We start from the raw sequence: 19,072 nt of genomic DNA, 5'->3' as shown, positions 1-19,072 counted from the left end.
AAACTAAAACCGTGGAACTCAGATTGGGGCTTGAACCCATGGTCTTTTAGTTGAGATCACACACCTGGTTTCAGGACCTAATGAAGCTCAGGTTATTGCTGTCTTATCATAGCAAGAATTCAGTGAGAGGCAAAGTGATAGCTAAATGGGTTTATTTAGAAGAAAACATACTCCATAGACAGAGTATGAGTCATCTCAGGAGTGAGAGGCCCCAGAATATGGAGTCATTAGTTTTTATGGGGGATATAACCTCATAGGCTAATGAATGTGAGAATTATTTAAATTATTTGGGTGAAGGGGTGGAGATTCCCTGGAATTGGACCACTGCCCACTTTTTGGCCTTTTATGGTTAGCCTGAGAACTCTCTTGGTATATGTCATTTAGATGCTAATTTATTATAATGAGCATATTACCGTGAGGCTCAAGACACACTGAAAGCAGAATATTCAGCCATCTTGGACATAGTTGGTCCTGACCAGTTTTTGTCATGTCCTTTTGAACTGTGGTGTTGGAGAAGACTCTTGAGAGTCCCTTGGACTGCAAGGAGATCCAACCAGTCCATTCTAAAGGAGATCAGCCCTGGGTGTTCTTTGGAAGAACTGATGCTAAAGCTGAAACTCCAATACTTTGGCCACCTCATGTGAAGAGTTGACTCATTGGAAAAGACTCTGATGCTGGGAGGGATTGGGGGCAGGAGGAGAAGGGGACGGCAGAGGATGAGATGGCTGGATGGCATCACCAATTCGATGGACGTGAGTCTGAGTGAACTCCGGGAGTTGGTGATTGACAGGGAGGCCTGGCATGCTGCGATTCATGGGGTCGCAAAGAGTCGGACACGACTGAGCTACTGAACTGAACTGAACTGATGATGGTCATGTCATTCTTTTAAAGGTTGTTCCTACCACTTTCCCTCCTGTTTCAGAACCACAACAAAATACAAAACCTTATAAAGGTATGACTGAATTCATAGGGGCTTGAAATCATCACACACTTTCCCAGAGTAATTAAAATTTTAGCTTCTATCATAAAGGACCATTTTCTTTAATATCAAAAATTTGGAAATGATTTTATCTAGACTCACTTTCAGTGAATTCACTCTTTTTATTGTTTTGTTTTTTTATTATTTTAGGTAAATTATTTTCCCTTCTGTCAAATCATTCAATAAAACCTAACTGACATCTTCACATATGTTCAACATTGAAATAAACATCTGGATTCCTTCAGAAAGTGAAAGGACAAGCATCATCTCATGGACCTTATGTTGCAGTGCAGAGATATTCATTAATGAGTTTTCACCCAAATAATCATTTAAATTACATTTGTGACAAATGCTGTGAATGAAACTTTGAGGGTGAGAGTGTGATATTAACATATCAAGGGACAGTGCCCAGAGTATCAGGGGTATCCTCCCTAAAGAAGAGACGTTTAAGTTGACACTTCTTCATACTCTTGGAAAAACCCACTTTGCCCCACTTTGCCCCACTTTGCCCTTCACCAAGCCAGTGATCACCCCGTGGGATATCTTCACCAAGTGTATCTGACTATGCAAACTGTGTAATAGCTCCTCAATGAGTATTTATTATTATTATTATTGAGGTATAGTTGATGTACAGTATTCTATGTTTCAGGTGTACAATATATTGATTCACAAATTTTAAAGGTTATACTCCATTTATAGTTATTATATAATATTGGCTATATTCCCTGTGTTGTACATATTTATATCCTTTTAGCTTATTTATTTTATTCATAGTAGTTTGTACCTCTTAATCCTCCATCCTTATATGCCCCTCCCCCTTCCTCCTCTCTACTGGTAATCTCTAGTTTGTTCTGTGTATCTGTGGGTCTGTCTGTTTGTGTTTTGTTATATTATTTCATTTGTTTTATATTTTAGATTCTCCATGGAAATGATGTCATAGATTCATTTCTGTTTCTATTTCTCTGTCTTATTTCACCTAACATAATACCCTCTAAGTCCATTTATATTGTTAGAGACGGCAAAATTTCATTATTATGGTTGAGTAATATTCCATTTCATATGTATGCCATGTCTTATTTATCTATTCCTCTGTTGATAAAGTGAGCACTTTAAAATGATCAATATATCACTTTGTACTCATTATAGATGGGCATTCTACTTCTTGCCTTGCATATACTTTGAATATGCTCATTTTAAGATCCCCTCCTGCTAGACTATAAAAGAAGATGATCATATAGAAGTTCTTATTGTTGTGCTTTACAGCATTTTTTCTTTACTACTGGAAAATTAACCTGGAGGAGATGTTTATCTTAAAAATAGTTCTGGCTTATGTTGAATATGTTAGCCTTTGAAAATCAGGATAGTTTCATCAGATTTTAAGTGTGTATACATCATTTTGATTCAGAATCTGGTTCTGGCACAGGCTATGGATATTGTGATTCTATGAAGTCATCACAGACTGGGAGAAAGGGAGTGCTCACTCTGTTAAATACAGATAGTCAAAGCTATGAGGTTGGAACTTAATTTTGCACTGGACTTTGAAACATTCTTGAAATCCTCTAATGTTTGAGCAAAAGAAAACTTTTGCATATAAAACTGTCTAGTCCCTGCTATTTTAGAATGGCAGTATCCTTTCTTGTTATTGCTCAAATCACATCACACATAACAATGAAGCCCCCACACCAGTGAAGCCCTAGCTTGCTAATCTATGAAATTAGGATAATACTAATATTTTCTGTGATTGCTAAGAGGTTTAAGTGAGATATAATTTTAAAATCTGTGATGTTCAGAGTTTAGAATTTAGAATGATAGAAGGTCCCTTTTTGATTTTTACTGCTCACATCCAAAAATCTAGTTAGAGAACACAACCTTACTATGATTCTGAGGAAAAGGGAAAAATTCAGTGGTTTTATCATAAACAACAACAGAAAGAATGTGTTTCTAATTAAGGAGAAAAAATACCTTGACCACCAGCTTCCAAACATCAGCTTCCTGAAAGAAAGTGGAAAAATCCAAATCTAAATAAAAATCTGCAGCTTCTCCAAGACCCACGCTCAGGGCCATATCAACTAGTACTCTGGGACGGAGTCTTTTTCATCTACCAATGAAACCAGCTTCCCTTTGCAAATCCCCTTTTATAGGCAGAATTCCTTTTCTATTTCCTTGTGGTTTTATTTCACTTTGTGGGCTGTTAGCAATATTCCAGTTTGAGGGAGCAAAAGGGAGAGAGGGGCAAAATTCAGGGTGAGTTCCTCCAAATGTCAGGCTGGGTAGTGCCAAACAGCTGGGCCTGAAACCCAGCACCCAAGGAGGGGCACTGTTGTGGCTGGGAAGGATATGAGCTCAGCCTCATCTGGTTTCTTTTAATGCTCACAGCAAAGGCCCTGAGTTATTGCATTCTTTCTCGATGTCTTACATAAAATCAGATTATTAAGTGCAGAGACAGTCAACTGTTCTCTGTCCTCCTGGCTAGGCTTTTAGCATCACCATAGCAACATCAATAAACAGAGAAGTAAATTAACCTCTGAAGAAGTTCACTGGCTTTACTGTCCAAGTTGCTTTTACTTTCCCTGCTTAAGTACACACACACACACACACACACACACACACACACGCACACGCACACGCACACGCACATGCATACACACATACACTATTGTTGTTTTTCTGGTTAAATTTATGAGCTTTTTGACCCAATGGTGACAAGACCAAGAATGCAGCTTGGTTTCTATCACCCTTTTGTTTAAAAAAAGCTTCAATCACTCCCCATTGCCTACAGAATTAAGTCTTATTTCTTTGCAGCGAGTGTTCACCATTTTGATCTCTTTCAAAGCCACAGCTCCATCATGTGCTTGTCAATGGCCCTCTTAAACCATTCAAGGAGAACAAAGCCTCATTTCCTTAAAGCCTCTTGCCTGACTTGGCACTTCAGTCCATGCCTCCAAGGCCGTCTTCAAGCCCACCTGCAACATTAAATCCTAAACTTTCCCTCCTCTCTATTTCTACTGCCACCAGCCTGGACCAAGTCATCCCCAAGTCTAACCTGAGTGACATCTGCAGGAGCTTCAGCACTGGCTCAGACCTCCTGCTCCCATCCTGCCTGAACTATTTTTGTTACAGCAGTCAGAATGAGCTTTTAACACATAAATTATATTAGTTCACTCTCCTGCTTAAAACCTTCCAGTGACTTTCCTGGTACAAAGATTAAGTCCAAAGGCCTTACTGGGTGGGTGGTCCTCTGGGTCTTATGTGACCTGGCCCGAGCCCATGCATCTGACTTCATTGCATAGCCTTCTTCCATCTCTGGCTCTTACTCTGCAGAATCACTGGCTTATTTCCATCATTAAAGCTGCAAGCCCTTCCTCTACTTGTGGGCTTCGCATTTTCTCTTAGTCTCTGATTGTTAAGGGGTAGACACATTCTTATTACAATTCAGATTTTCACTTAAATGTGTTCTCTTTAGGGAATTTAATGATCACTCTGTCCACAGCCATATCCCCAGTCCCACCTAGACACTCTATTGTTATCTTTCGTTTCCTTGGTAATGCTCACCACTCTCATGTTATCTTGCTTATTAATTTGATAAATGAATGTATATATCATTGTGTCTTTCTTTTAGAGTATAAGAAGGGCAGGGACTATTTCTGTTTGCTCACCACAGAATCCCGAGCTCCTAGAAAAGTGTCTGGTGCACAAAAGGCTATCAATAAGTATTTTTTGAATGAATCAACAAATAAACGTCATTTTCAAGACCCAGCCTGCCTATGACCTTTCTTGTGAAACATTTATTACTCATTACCAGAAACCTCTTCCTTCTGTACCTATCTCCTACATGACATTGATCACTTGCTTTCTTTTTTAAAATTTATATTTATATATATTATTCAGTTATTTTCCATTATAGTTTATTATAAGACATTGAACAAAGTTCCTGTGCATATAGTAAATGCTTGTTTCTCTATTTTATACATAGGGGTAAGTATCGGTTAATCCCATACTCCCAATTTATCCCTCCTCCACCTCTTCCCCTTTGGTGAAAGTGAGTTTATTTTCTGTATTTGTGAGTCTGTTTCTGTTTTGGAAATAAGTTCATTTGTACTATATTTAGATCCCACATATAACTGATACCATGATAGTTGTCTTTGTCTGACTTACTTGCCTTAGTTTGATAATCTCTAGGTCTGTCCATGCTGCTACAAAGAGCACTTTTTCATTCTTTTTATGGCTGAGTAATAGTTAATGTTCCATTTTATATATACACCATATGTTCTTTGTCCATTCATCTGTTAATGGACCCTTAGGCTGTGTCCATGTCTTGCCTACTATAAATAGTGCTGCTATGAACCAAGCCTCTGTCATTTATGGCAGCAACCTCCATAACATACCTTTATTCTGGATTTTTATCCTCCCTTGCATCAGTGTTCCTTTTTCCTAACTCCTGCTTCCTCAGATCATTTGCAAATAAGCTATCTATAAATAAGTTCTTGCTACAGGCTCTGCTTCAAAGGACCTAAAAAAAAAAATTAACTTTTCCCTTAAGAATTTCCTTTTCTTTCAACATTAGTGTTGAAAAAACTGGATACACACAGGCAAAATGTGAAGTTGGACCCTTACCTTATATCACACAGAAATTAACTCAAAATGGATCAAAATCCTGAACATAAGAGCTAAAACTATAACGCCCTTAGAAAAAAACACAGAGGGAAACTTTATGACATTGCTTCTGGTAACAATTTCTTAGTTCAGTTCAGTTCAGTTTAGTCACTAAGTCGTGTCTGACTCTTTGCAACCCCATGAACCGCAGCATGCCAGGCCTCCCTGTCCATCATCAACTCCAGGAGTCCACACATACCCAAATCCATCGAGTCGGTGATGCCATCCAATCATTTCATCCTCTGTCATCCCCTTCTCCTCCTGCCCTCAATCTTTCCCAGCATCAGGGTCTTTTCAAATGAGTCAGCTCTTTGCATCAGGTGGCCAAAGTACTGGAGTTTCAGCTTCAACATCAGTCCTGCCAATGAACACCCAGGACTGAATTCCTTTAGAATGGACTGGTTGGATCTCCTTGCAGTCCGAGGGACTCTCAAGAGTCTTCTCCAACACCGCAGCTCAAAAGCATCAATTCTTCAGTGCTCATCTTTCCTTATAGTCCACTCTCACATCCATACATTACCACTGGAAAAATCGTAGCCTTGACTAGACGGACCTTTGTTGGCAAAGTAATGTCTCTGCTTTTCAATATGCTATCTAGGTTGGTCATAACTTTCCTTCCAAGGAGTAAGCATCTTTTAATTTCATGGCTGCAGTCAGCATCTGCAGTGATTTTGGAGCCCCAAAAAATAAAGTCTGACACTGTTTCCACTGTTTCCCCAGCTATTTCCCATGAAGTGACGGGACCGGATGCCATGATCTTCGTTTTCTGAATGTTGAGCTTTAAGCCAACTTTTTCACTCTCCTCTTTCACTTTCATCAAGAGGCTTTTTAGTTCCTCTTCACTTTCTGCCATCAGGGTGGTGTCATCTGCATATCTGAGGTTATTGATATTTCTCCCGGCAATCTTGATTCCAGCTTGTGCTTCTTCCAGCCCAGTGTTCTCACTATGTATTTTGCATATAAGTTAAATAAGCAGGGTGACAATATACAGCCTTGACGAACTCCTTTTCCTATTTGGAACCAGTCTGTTGTTCCATGTCCAGTTCGAACTGTTGCTTCCTGACCTGCATACAGGTTTCTCAAGAGGCAGATCAGGTGGTCTGGTATTCCTATCTCTTTCAGAATTGTCCACAGTTTAATGTGATCCACACAGTCAAAGGCTTTGGCATAGTCAATAAAGCAGAAATTTTTCGATGATCCAGCGGATGTTGGCAATTTGATCTCTGGTTCCTCTGCCTTTTCTAAAACCAGCTTGAACATCTGGAAGTTCACAGTTCACGTATTCTTGAAGCCTGGCTTGGAGAATTTTAAGCATTACTTTACTAGTGTGTGAGATGAGTGCAATTGTGCGGTAGTTTGAGCATTCTTTGGCATTGTCTTTCTTTGGGATTGGAATGAAAATTGACATTTTCCAGTCCTGTGGCCACTGCTGAGTTTTCCCAATTTGCTGGCATATTGAGTGCAGCACTTTCACAATATCCTCTTTCAGGATTTGAAATAGCTCAACTGGTTCTATCACCTCCACTAGCTTTGTTCATAGTGATGCTTCCTAAGGCCCACTTGACTTCACATTCCAGGATGTCTGGCTCTAGGTGAGTGATCACACCATCATGATTATCTGGGTCATGTAGATCTTTTTTGTACGGTTCTTCTGTGTATTCTTGCCACCTCTTCTTAATATCTTCTGCTTCTCTTAGGTCCCTACCATTTCTGTCCTTTATTGTGCCCATCTTTGGATTAAATGTTCCCTTGGTATCTCTAATTTTCTTCAAGAGATCTCTAGCTTTTCTCATTCTATTGTTTTCCTCTATTGCTTTGCATTGATCACTGAGGAAGTCTTTCTTATCTCTCCTTGCTATTCTTTGGAACTCTGCATTCAAATGGGTATTACTTTCCTTTTCTCCCTTTGCTTTTTGCTACTCTTCTTTTCACAGCTATTTGTAAGTCCTCCTCAGACAGCCATTTTGCTTGTTTGCATTTCTTTTTCTTGGGGATGGTCTTGATTCCTGTTTCCTGTACAATGTCACCAACCTCCACCCATAGTTCATCAGGCACTCTGTCTATCAGATCTAGTCCCTTAAATCTATTTCTCACTTCCACTTTATAGTCATAAGGGATTTGACTTATGTCATATCTGAATGGTCTAGTGGTTTTCACCACTTTCTTCAATTTCAGTCAGAATTTGTAGCTCTTCTCGGCCGCTGCCCCTGCCCTCGGGCACGGGGTAGCTCCTCTCTGCTGCGCTCTGCACCATTGCAGCGGCCAAGGATTTCTTAGAAATAACACCGAAAGCAGAAGCAATGGAAGAAAAAACAGATAAATTGGACTGCAGAAAAATTTTAAACTTTCATGACTTGTAGGAGTTCATCATAGTAAAAAGGCAACCTATGAAATAGGAGGAAATATTTGCAAATCATATATCTGATATGGTATTAATATCCAGAATATGTCAATAATTCCTACAACTCAGCAACAACAAAAACTAAACAATGTGATTCAAAAATGGGCAAAGGACTTGAATAACCATTTCTCCAGAAAAGATATACAAATAGCCAGTAAGTGTATGAAAATATGATCAACATCACTAATCGTTCAGTTCAGTTCAGTCACTCAGTCGTGTCCGACTCTTTGCGACCCCATGAATTGCAGCATGCCAGGCCTCCCTGTCCATCACCGACTCCAGGAGTTCACTCAAACTCACGTCCATCAAGTTGGTGATGGCATCCAGCCATCTCATCCTATGTCGTCCCCTTCTCCTCCTGCCCCCAGTCCCTCCCAGCATCAGAGTCTTTTCCAATGAGTCAACTCTTTGCATCAGGTGGCCAAAGTACTGGATTTTCAGCTTTAGCATCACTCCTTCCAAAGAACACCCAGGGCTGATCTCCTTCAGAATGGACTGGTTGGATCTCCTTACAGTCCAAGGGACTCTCAAGAGTCTTCTCCAACACCACAGTTCAAAAGCATCAATTCTTCAGTGCTCATCTTTCTTCACAGTCTAACTCTCACATGCATACATGACTACTGGAAAAACCATAGCCTTGACTAGACGAACCTTTGTTGGCAAAGTAATGTCTCTGCTTTTCAATATGCTATCATAACTTTCCTTCCAAGGAGTAAGCATCTTTTAATTTCATGGCTACAATCATCATCTGCAGTGATTTTGGAGCCCAAAAAAATAAAGTCTGACACTGTTTCCCCAGCTATTTCCCATGAAGTGCCGGGACCAGATGCCATAATCTTCATTTTCTGAATGCTGAGCTTTAAGCCAACTTTTTCACTCTCCTCTTTCACTTTCATCAAGAGGCTTTTTAGTTCCTCTTCACTTTCTGCCATAAGGGTGGTGTCATCTGCATATCTGAGGTTATTGATATTTCTCCCGGCAATCTTGATTCCAGCTTGTGCTTCTTCCAGCCCAGCATTTCTCATGATGTACTCTGCATATAAGTTAAATAAGCAGGGTGACAATATACAGCCTTGACATACTCCTTTTCCTATTTGGAACCAGTCTGTTGTTCCATGTCCAGTTCTAACTGTTGCTTCCTGACCTGCATGTTAGGGAAATGTAAATAAAATTAAAGCCATAATGACATACCCCTCTAAGACCCATAAGGATGGCTATTACTAAAAAAAGAAAAAAAATCAAACAGAATATGACAAGTGTTATCAAGGATGTTGGAAAATTGGAACCTTTGTTCATTGCTGCTAGAATGAAAAATGATGTGGCCCTATGGAAATCAGTACAGAAGTTCCTCAAAAAACTAAGTGTAGAATTAACATGTAATCCAGCCATTTCATTTATGAGTATCTACCAGAAAGAACTGAAAGCCGAATCTCAAACAAGTATTTGTATGCCCGTGTTCATAGCACCATTATTCATAATAGCCAAAAGATGAAAACAACCCAAGTGTCTATTGGCAGATGACTGAATAAGCAAAATGTGGTGTATCTATGTGATGGGACATTATCAAACCTTGAAAAGGAGAGAAATTCTGGCACATGCTACAACACAGACGAATTCTGAAGATGTTATGCTCAGTGAAATAAGCCAATCACAAAAGAACAAGTGCTGTCTGATTCCAATTTTATGATGCACCTAAAGTAGTCAAATCCATAGAGACTGAAAATAGAATGGTGGTTGCCAAGGCCAAAGGCTAGAGAAGGGATGGGAGTTACTGTTTAAGAGGTACAGAGTGTTAGTTTGGGAAGATGAAAAATCCTGGAGTTGAATGGTCATGATTGAACAACAATGTGAATGTACTTAGTGCAACTCAACTGTATACATAAACATGGTTAAAATAATAAGATAAAATTTAAAAAACCAAATGAAACCCAAACTCCTTTGCTGCAAATTACAGAGACAGACAGTAGATTATTGGTTGTCTAACACTGCAGGGGGTTGGGGAAAATAGGAAGCAAATATTAATGAATAAAAGCCTTCTTGGGGGGGTGATGAAAATGTTCTAAAATTTATTGGGGTGACGGTTGCACAATTGTGTGAAATGCTAAAAGCTATAGGGTTATATACTTGAAATGGGTGAACTATGTGATATATATGAATTATATAAATAAGGCTGTTTATATTTTTTAAAAAAGAAATCTCCTTTGCCGATTGACAGCCCCCTTTACTTAGGCATCTAATAATGATCTTGGCTGTCCATCACCTTCCTCCTCATTATATCCAAAAAATCATGTTTCTTTCTTCTTCTCCATCAAAATTAACTATACCCCATTTCCTTTTCATCCTGTTGTCTAACAACTAATATGATATATTTCTATGTTTTTTAAAAGGCCTAATGAGTTCCTATGAATAAATACCTTTGATAAAGAGCCTCTGTATGGATGTGAGAGTTTGACTATGAAGAAGGCTCAGCGCTGAAGAATTGATGCTTTTGAACTGTGGTGTTGGAGAAGACTCTTGAGAGTCCCTTGGACTGCAAGGAGATCCAACCAGTCCATTCTAAATGAGATCAGCCCTGGGATTTCTTTGGAAGGAATGATGCTAAAGCTGAAACTCCAGTACTTTGGCCACCTCATGTGAAGAGTTGACTCATTGGAAAAGACTCTGATGCTGGGAGGGATTGGGGGCAGGAGGAGAAGGGGACGACAGAGGATGAGATGGCTGGATGGCATCACTGACTCAATGGATGTGAGTCTGAGTGAACTCTGGGAGTTGGTGATGGACAGGGAGGCCTGGCGTGCTGCGATTCATGGGGTCGCAAAGAGTCGGACACGACTGAGCGACTGAACTGAACTGAGACTTAAAAGGCTGAATTCATGTGGCAAGCCCGGGAAACCTGGCAGGCCTCGGAGGATATATTTAGAGAGGTGTCCCAGCAAGCACTTTGAAAGCTGCCCATGAACCCTTCTCTTGTTGCTGCCAAGAGGGGTAGAAACTATCGTCACAGCACTAAGCTTTCACTTTCCAGAAAGGACAAAGAGAGTAGAAAGTGCCAGCAGCCTGAGTCACTGGACTCAACATGACCATAGTGCTCTGGGTTAACGCTGTTCCCCAAAGATAACATCCTGGGGTTCACTGAAGGGCTCAGGATTAGAAAGGGCAATGTGGGTTCTAGGGCAGCTCTGTTCTTTGTCACAGATAAGCCCGACACTAGTTAAAGTGGTAAGGACAGATTTTAGTCAATAATAGCCTACTGCAGTAGGAAGACTCCAGTGTCAGAAGGAAGGCATGGCAATCCATTCTGGTATTCTTGCCTGGAAAATCCCATGGACAGAGAAATCTGGCGGGCTACAGTCCATGGGGTCACAAAGAGTCCGACATGACAGAGCGACTATCACACACAAAGTGTGGACAAAATTCAGCTTTGGTTTGTACAGAGGAGACTGAGGGTTCTAAAGGGAGGTTGAGGGAATAGGGCAGGTAGTGAGCGGGGGCCCAGTAGAGCCAGGGAAATGGAAAATTACAAAAACCAGGAAGGCGGGGTTGGTCCAGATGAAACCCACCTGGTTTGTTAATGACACTGTGTGTAGAAGTGGGGCTCCTCCCCTCCCACAGAGGCTGGGGACAGGGGCCCGGTCTTCAGGTGTTGATGAAACAAACAGTAAATTCTTTTGACAGGCTTACGTTTTCTCAGGCAGTCACTTTAAAGGGGCTAGGGTCATCCTAAGGGTGAGACCTTGAGCTTGTAGAAACAATGTTAGCATTTTGTTCATCTTATTTTTAAGATTTTTTTTTTGGATGTGGATCATTTTTGGAATCTTTGCTGAATTTGTTACAATATTTTTTCTGTTTTATGTTTTGGTTTTTTGGCCACAAGGCATGTGAAATCCTAGCTCCCACATCAGGGACGGAAGGAGCAGCCAATGTAGGACTGTATGTAGGTGCATGAACACCTGTTCATATTATTTTAATACCCATCATTAATATTTGTCCTTACCAACATGTAGTTTAAAATCTTCAAGCTATCCCTTTGTTTTCCATACCTGAATAAAGAGTCAACAAATTTAGTGAGGGGGAGGTCGTGTATTTGAAAGTCAGGAAAGTGTTGCTCGCCACCTGCTTCTTATCTCTCCTGCCCTCTGATAATCTGAGCGAGAGCCATATCTGTAGATAGAAAGTGAAAGTGAAGTCACTCAGTCATGTCCGACTCTTTGTGACCCCATGGACTGTAGGCCTACCAGGCTCCTCCGTCCATAGGATTTTCCAGGCAGGAATACTGGAGTGGGTTGCCATTTCCTTCTCCGGGAGATTTTCCCGACCCAGGGATTGAACCCGGGTCTCCCACATTGTAGGCAGACACTTTACCATCTGCCACCAGGGAAGTCCTCTGTAAATACAGCCATGAGCCAGTGAACTTGGTGTTGAAGAGTAAAAATGGGAATGCAGAAGACAGAAAACGTTTTTAACTGCTTGAAGACAAAAAAAGTAGCTTAAGTGGAATACAATTTGTCAGTTATCCAGCATGCTCCAAAAAGAAAGAATTTTAAAAGATGATAAGAAAATGTCAACTCCCTTTGGGTCAAATCCCATCAACTTTCTCAACAAAGAATATGGAGTTAGCCACAGAAAAGAAAGAGGGACTTGGGGCTCAAGCATAAACCCCTGCTGCGTACACACACACACACACACACACAGTATTTAGTCATACATAAAATGAACAAGGAAGCTTAGACTCTTGTCCAGAGTCCCTTATTGCATGACATCAACCTGTTTGAAATTCCCATTTCCCCAGCTTGTGAAATCACATCCTTCCTACTTTATCTCTTACAGGGAACAATTGCAAAGTTGAGTGCTTTGAACTCAAAGGATTTATAAATAGAAGGCAAGATAAAGCAAAGTAATACCCTGGGGCCACTGATGCAGGTAGACAGCTCTTCCTTTCCCCTTTTTCCTCTTATTGGTCCATATGAACCTTGATCTCCTGCTTCTGCCCCTTCCCTGGTCCCATTGCATCTGAAGTCACTCAAAACCTATTTCATGCCACATTTCCTCTTGTATGTTTAATCAGAGGACAGGTTTCCTAACATCTCAAAATCACAGAAACTGCGTCTGCTTCCATCATTTAAGCTACTTTTTGTTTCCCTCATTTTGATATAAGAGAGATGACCCAATTCATAGCAAAAGAGAACAGAGTTCCATCTTGCCCAGGGGCAGAGACTGCAAGTCAGTCTCCAGAATCGTATTCTCTTCTTTAGGGTCTGCAGCTAGAAAATGTTTTCCAGGCTGCCTTGTGGTTATGTGTGATTAGCTCATAAAAATCTCCCAGCTCTCATCTTCTTTGCTCTTCTCCTTCTCCTGACTTGATGCTAAAAAAGGACAGCAATCTGAGAAGCCATGTGTTGAAGGTAACAGAGCTATGGAATGGAAAGAATTTGTATCACCCTGAAGAAGAGACACCTATTGAGAGTTTTATATGGGCAAGAAATTAACGTCTTTTTTATTTGAGCCATTATGCATTTTGTGATTTCTTTGTTATAGCAGCTCTTGTCACTTAATACATGCCTTTGTCCACATAAAGAAAGACTGGTATGAAGAAGCAATGACTAAGAGTTTGATCAGGTTAATAGACTGCAATGTTAACAAAAAACCATAATTATCCATTTGGTCTGGGAAAATAGAGACCCCAAGAGATAGACTAAAAGGCCAAGAAATCAGATCAAAAGAACTAAATAATTCTCCATCCAAAAGAAGAATTTTTAAAAGTTTTCTAGAGCAATCTGAAAAAGTAAAGTAATGGAGAAAAAGCTCAGAAATGTACATATGGGGTTTGACTATATAGATTGAAGAGATGAAAAGAATATACTAAAGAGAGGATAAAACGGAGTAACAAAATGGTGGCAGTGTGAGGACCTGCAGAGAAATTGGCTGGTGATCATTGCTAGTGGCCTGACCGGCAATAGGATTTTAAGAACATGAAAATCTTACATTAATCTTTAAATATTTACTTATTTATTTATTTGGCTGCACCGGTCCTAGTTGTGGCGCACAGGATCTTAGGTCTTCACTGTGGCATGGGAGACTTGTGGCATATGGGCTCTTGTTCCCCACCCAGGAATTGAACCCAGGCCCCCTGGACTGGGAGTGCAGAGTCTTAGACACTAGGCCATCAGGGAAGTCTCTATATTCAATTTTATATCATTAGCTTTGTTATATGACATAACTCTCTTTGGCTAATATAGTACATTTCCTTGTATCAGGATATTTTGAGACAATCAAGGAAAATCTGTTGAAGGTATGTCTGGGTCATACCTGGCATACAGGAAAATAGACTGAGTAGATAAGAGTGGATTCCTTTTATTTCTTTTTCTTCTCTGATTGCCATGGCTAGGGCTTCCAAAGCTAAGTTGAGTAAGAGTGGTGGGAGTGACTATCCTTCTCTTGTTCCTGATCTTAGAGGAAATAGTTTCAAGTTTTTGCCATTGACTTTGATGTTAACTGTAGGTTTGTCATATATGGGCTTGATTATGTGACATCATTTCCCTCTATGTCCACTTTCTGGAGAGTTTCTTATTTTTTTAAATCATTAATGGGTATTGAATTTTGTCAAAATCTTTTTCTACATCTACTGAGATGATCATACTGTTTTCATTCTTCAGTCTGTTGATGTGGTATATCACACTGATTGGTATACATATGTTGAAGAATTTTGCATCCCTGGGATAAATCCTACTTAATCATGGTGTATAATCCTTTTAATGAATAGCTGAATTCGAATTGTTAGTATTTTGTTGAGGATTGTTGCATGTATGTTCATCAGTGATATTGGCCTGTAATTTTCTTTGTGCATGTGTGTGTGTGTGGTATATTTGTCTGGTTTTAGTACCAGGGTGATGGTGCCCTCATTGAATGAGTTTGGGAATATTCTTTCCTCTGCAATTTTTGAAATAGTTTCAGAAGGATAGGCATTAACTCTTCTCTAAATGTTTGATAGAATTGGCCAGTGAAACCATCTAGTCCTGAACTTTTGTTTGCTGGGAATTTTTAAATTACAGATTCCATTTCAGTACTTGCAATTAGTTTGATCTGGAGAAGGCAATGGCAACCCACTCCAGTACTCTTGCCTGGAAAATCCCATGGACAGAGGAGCCTGGTAGGCTACAGTTCATGGGGTCATGAAGAGTCGGACACTACTGAGCGACTTCACTTTCACTTTTCACTTTCATGCATTGGAGAAGGGCAACCCAAGAAATGGCAACCCACTGCAGTGCCAAGAAATGGCAACCCACTCCAGTGTTCTTGCGTGGAGAATCCCAGGGATGGCGGAACCTGGTGGGCTGCTGTCTATGGGGTTGCACAGAGTCGGAAACAACTGAAGCGACTTAGCAGCAGCAGCAATTGGTCTGATCATATTTTCTATTTCTTCCTGGTTCAGCATTGGGAGATTGTAGTTTTTTTAAGAATTTGACTATTTCTTCTAGGTTGTCCATTTTATTGGCATATAGTTGCTTGTAGGAATCTATAGATTGTAAGAGTGGACTGAAGAGGATTAAAAATTTAGGAGTCATGAGCTTGTCCAAAAAGTGAGACTCCCGGAGTCTACTCAAATGTATGTCCATTGAGTCAGTGATGTCATCCAACCATCTCATCCTCTGTTGTCCCCTTCTCCTCCACCTTCAATCTTTTACAGCATCAGAGGGTCTTTTCAAATGAGTCAGCTCTTCGCATCAGGTGGCCAAAGTATTGGAGTTTCAGCTTCAGTATCAGTCCTTCTAATGAATACTCAGGACTGATTTCATTTAGGATGGACTGGTTGAATCTCCTTGCAGTCCAAGGGACTCTCAAAAGTCTTCTCCAACACCACAGTTCAAAAGCATCAATTCTTTGGCACTCAGCTTTCTTCATAGTCCACCTCTCATATCCATACATGACTACTGAAAAAACATAGCTTTGACTAGATGGACCTTTGTTGGCAAAGTAATGTCTCTGCTTTTTAATAAGCTGTCTAGGTTGGTCATAACTTTTCTTCCAAGGAGTAAGGGTCTTTTAATTTCATGGCAGCAATCACCATCTACAGTGACTTTAGAGCCCCCCAAAATTAAGTCTGACATTGTTTCCCCATCTGTTTGCCATGAAGTGATGGGACCAGATGCCATGATCTTAGTTTTCTGAATGTTGAGTTTAAAGCCAACATTTTCACTCTCCTCTTTCACTTTCATCAAGAGGCTCTTTAATTCTTCTTCGCTTTCTGCCATAAGGGTTGTGTCATCAGCATCTCTGAGGTTATTGATATTTCTCCTGGGAATCTTGACTCCAGCTTGTGCTTGTGCTTCTTCCAGTCCAGCGTTTCCCATGATGTACTCTGCATATAAGTTAAATAAGCAGGGTGACAGTATACAGTCTTGATGTACTCCTTTCCTGATTTGCAACCAGTCTGTTGTTCCACGTCCAGTTCTAACTGTTGCTTCCTGGCCTGCATACAGATTTCTTAAGAGACAGGTCAAGTGGTCTGGTATTTCCATGTCTTTAACAATTTTCCAGAGTTTGTTGTGATCCCCACAGTCAAAGGCTTTGACATAGTCAATAAAGCAAAAGTAGATGTTTTTCTGGAACTCTCTTGCTTTTTTGATGATCCAACAGATGTTGACAATTTGACCTCTGGTTCTTCTGCCTTTTCTAAATCCAGCTTGAACATCTGGAAGTTCATGATTCACGTACTGTTGAAGCTGGCTTGGAGAATTTTGAGCATTACTTTACTAGTGTGTGACATGAGTGCAATTGTGCAGTAGTTTGAGCATTCTTTGGTATTTCCTTTCTTTGCAATTGAAATGAAAACTGACCTTTTCCAGTTCTGTGGCCATTGCTGAGTTTTCCAAATTTGCTGGCATATTGAGCACTTTCACAGCATCATCTTTTAGGATTTGAAATCCTTCTCCATCAGAGGGCAGACAGACTGAAAACCATAATCACAGAAAACTAACCAATCTGATCACATGGACCACAGCCTTGTATAACTCAATGAAACTATGAGCCATGGCATAGTTTCATAGTTTCATGTCATCCATAGAGCCACCCAAGATGGATGGGTGATAATGGAGAGTTCTGACAAAATGTGGTCCACTGGAGAAGGGAATGGCAAATCATTTCAGTTTTCTTGCCTTGAGCACTCCATGAACACTATGAAAAGGCAAAAAGATAGGACACTGAAAGATGAACTCCCCAGGTTGGTAGATGCCCAGTATGCTACTGGAGATCAGTGGAGAAATAACTCCAGAAAGAATGAAGAGGCGGAGCCAAAGCAAAAACAATGCCCAGTTATGGATGTGACTGGTGATAGAGCAAAGTCCAATGCTGTAAAGACCAATATTGCATAAGAACCTGGAATGTTAGGTCCACAAATCAAGGCAAATTGGAAGTGTTCAAACAGGAGATGGCAAGAGTGAACATCGACATTTTAGGAATCAGCGAACTAAAATGGACTGGAATGGGTGGATTTAACTCAGATGACCATTATATCTACTACTGTGGGCAAGTAGTAGAAATGGATCCTTTCATCCCTTAGAAGAAATGGAGTACCCATCATAGGCAACAAAAGAGTCTGAAATGCAGTACTTGGATGCAATCTCAAAAACAACAGAATGATCTCTGTTCATTTACAAGGCAAACCATTCAATATCATAGTAATTCAAGTCTATGCCCTGACCAGTAATGCTGAAGAAGCTGAAGTTGAATGGTTCTATGAGGACCTGCAAGACCTTCTAGAACTAACACCCAAGAAAGGTTCTTTTCATTATCGGAGACTGGAATGCAAAAGTAGAAAGTCAAGAAACACCTGGAATAACAGGCAAATTTGGCCTTGGAATACAGAATGAAGCAGGGCAAAGGCTAATAGAATTTTACCAAAAGAACACACTGGTCATAGCAAACACCCTCTTCCAACAACACAAGAGAAGACTCTACACATGGACATCACTAGATGGTCAAAACTGAAATCAGATTGATTATATTCTTTGCAGCCAAAGATGGAGAAGCTCTATACAGTCAGCAAAAACAAGACTGTGAGCTGAGTGTGGTTCAGATCATGAATTCCTTATTGCAAAATTCAGACTTAAATCGTAGAAAGTAGGGAAAACCACTAGACCGTTCAGGTATGACCTAAATCAAATCCCTTACGATTATACAGTGGAAGTGAGAAATAGATTCAAGGGATTAGATCTGATAGACAAAGTGCCTGAAGAACTATGGATGGAGGTTCATGACATTGTACAGGAGACAGGGATCAAGACCTTCCACAAGAAAAAGAAATGCAAAAAAGCAAAATGGCTGTCTGAGGAGGCCTTACAAATAGCTGTGAAAAGAAGAGAAGCAAAAAACAAAGGAGAAAAGGAAAGTAATACCCATTTGAATGCAGAGTTCCAAAAAATAGCAAGGAGAGATAAGAAAGCACTCCTTAGTGATCAGTGCAAAGAAATAGAGGAAAACAATAGAATGGGAAAGACTAGAGATTTCTTCAAGTAAATTAGAGACACCAAAGGAACATTTCCTGCAAAGATGGGCACAATAAAGGACAGAAATGGTATGGACCTAACAGAAGCAGAAGATATTAAGAAGAGATGGCAAGAATACACAGAACAATACAAAACAGATCTTCATGACCCAGGTAATCAAGATAGTATGATCACTCTCCTAGAGCCAGACATCCTGGAATGTGAAGTCAAGTGGGCCTTAGGAAGCATCACTACGAACAAAGCTAGTGGAGGTGATGGAATTCCAGTTGAGCTATTTCAAATCCTAAAAGGTCATGACAAGAGGAGTTTTAAATGAGTGATCTAGAGGAAAAGATGTAATGGCCAGTTTAAAAGAAAGCCTCTACTCTTTCTTTCTTCCTTGTACACGAATACTGTTTCTCACATCAAGAGGAAAGTCTAATACTCCTCTCTGAATTTTTGTGACTTGTTTTGACCAATAGAAGTAATGTTCTGGGAAGTAACAATATACCCAGGCTCATTCAACACTTAATTTGGAATGTTCTCACTTGGGACCCA

This window comes from Bos indicus, chromosome 7 (genome assembly GCF_029378745.1).
Source record: "Bos indicus isolate NIAB-ARS_2022 breed Sahiwal x Tharparkar chromosome 7, NIAB-ARS_B.indTharparkar_mat_pri_1.0, whole genome shotgun sequence".
Classification (NCBI taxonomy): Eukaryota; Metazoa; Chordata; class Mammalia; order Artiodactyla; family Bovidae; genus Bos; species Bos indicus.
This window is presented reverse-complemented; position numbering follows the sequence as displayed.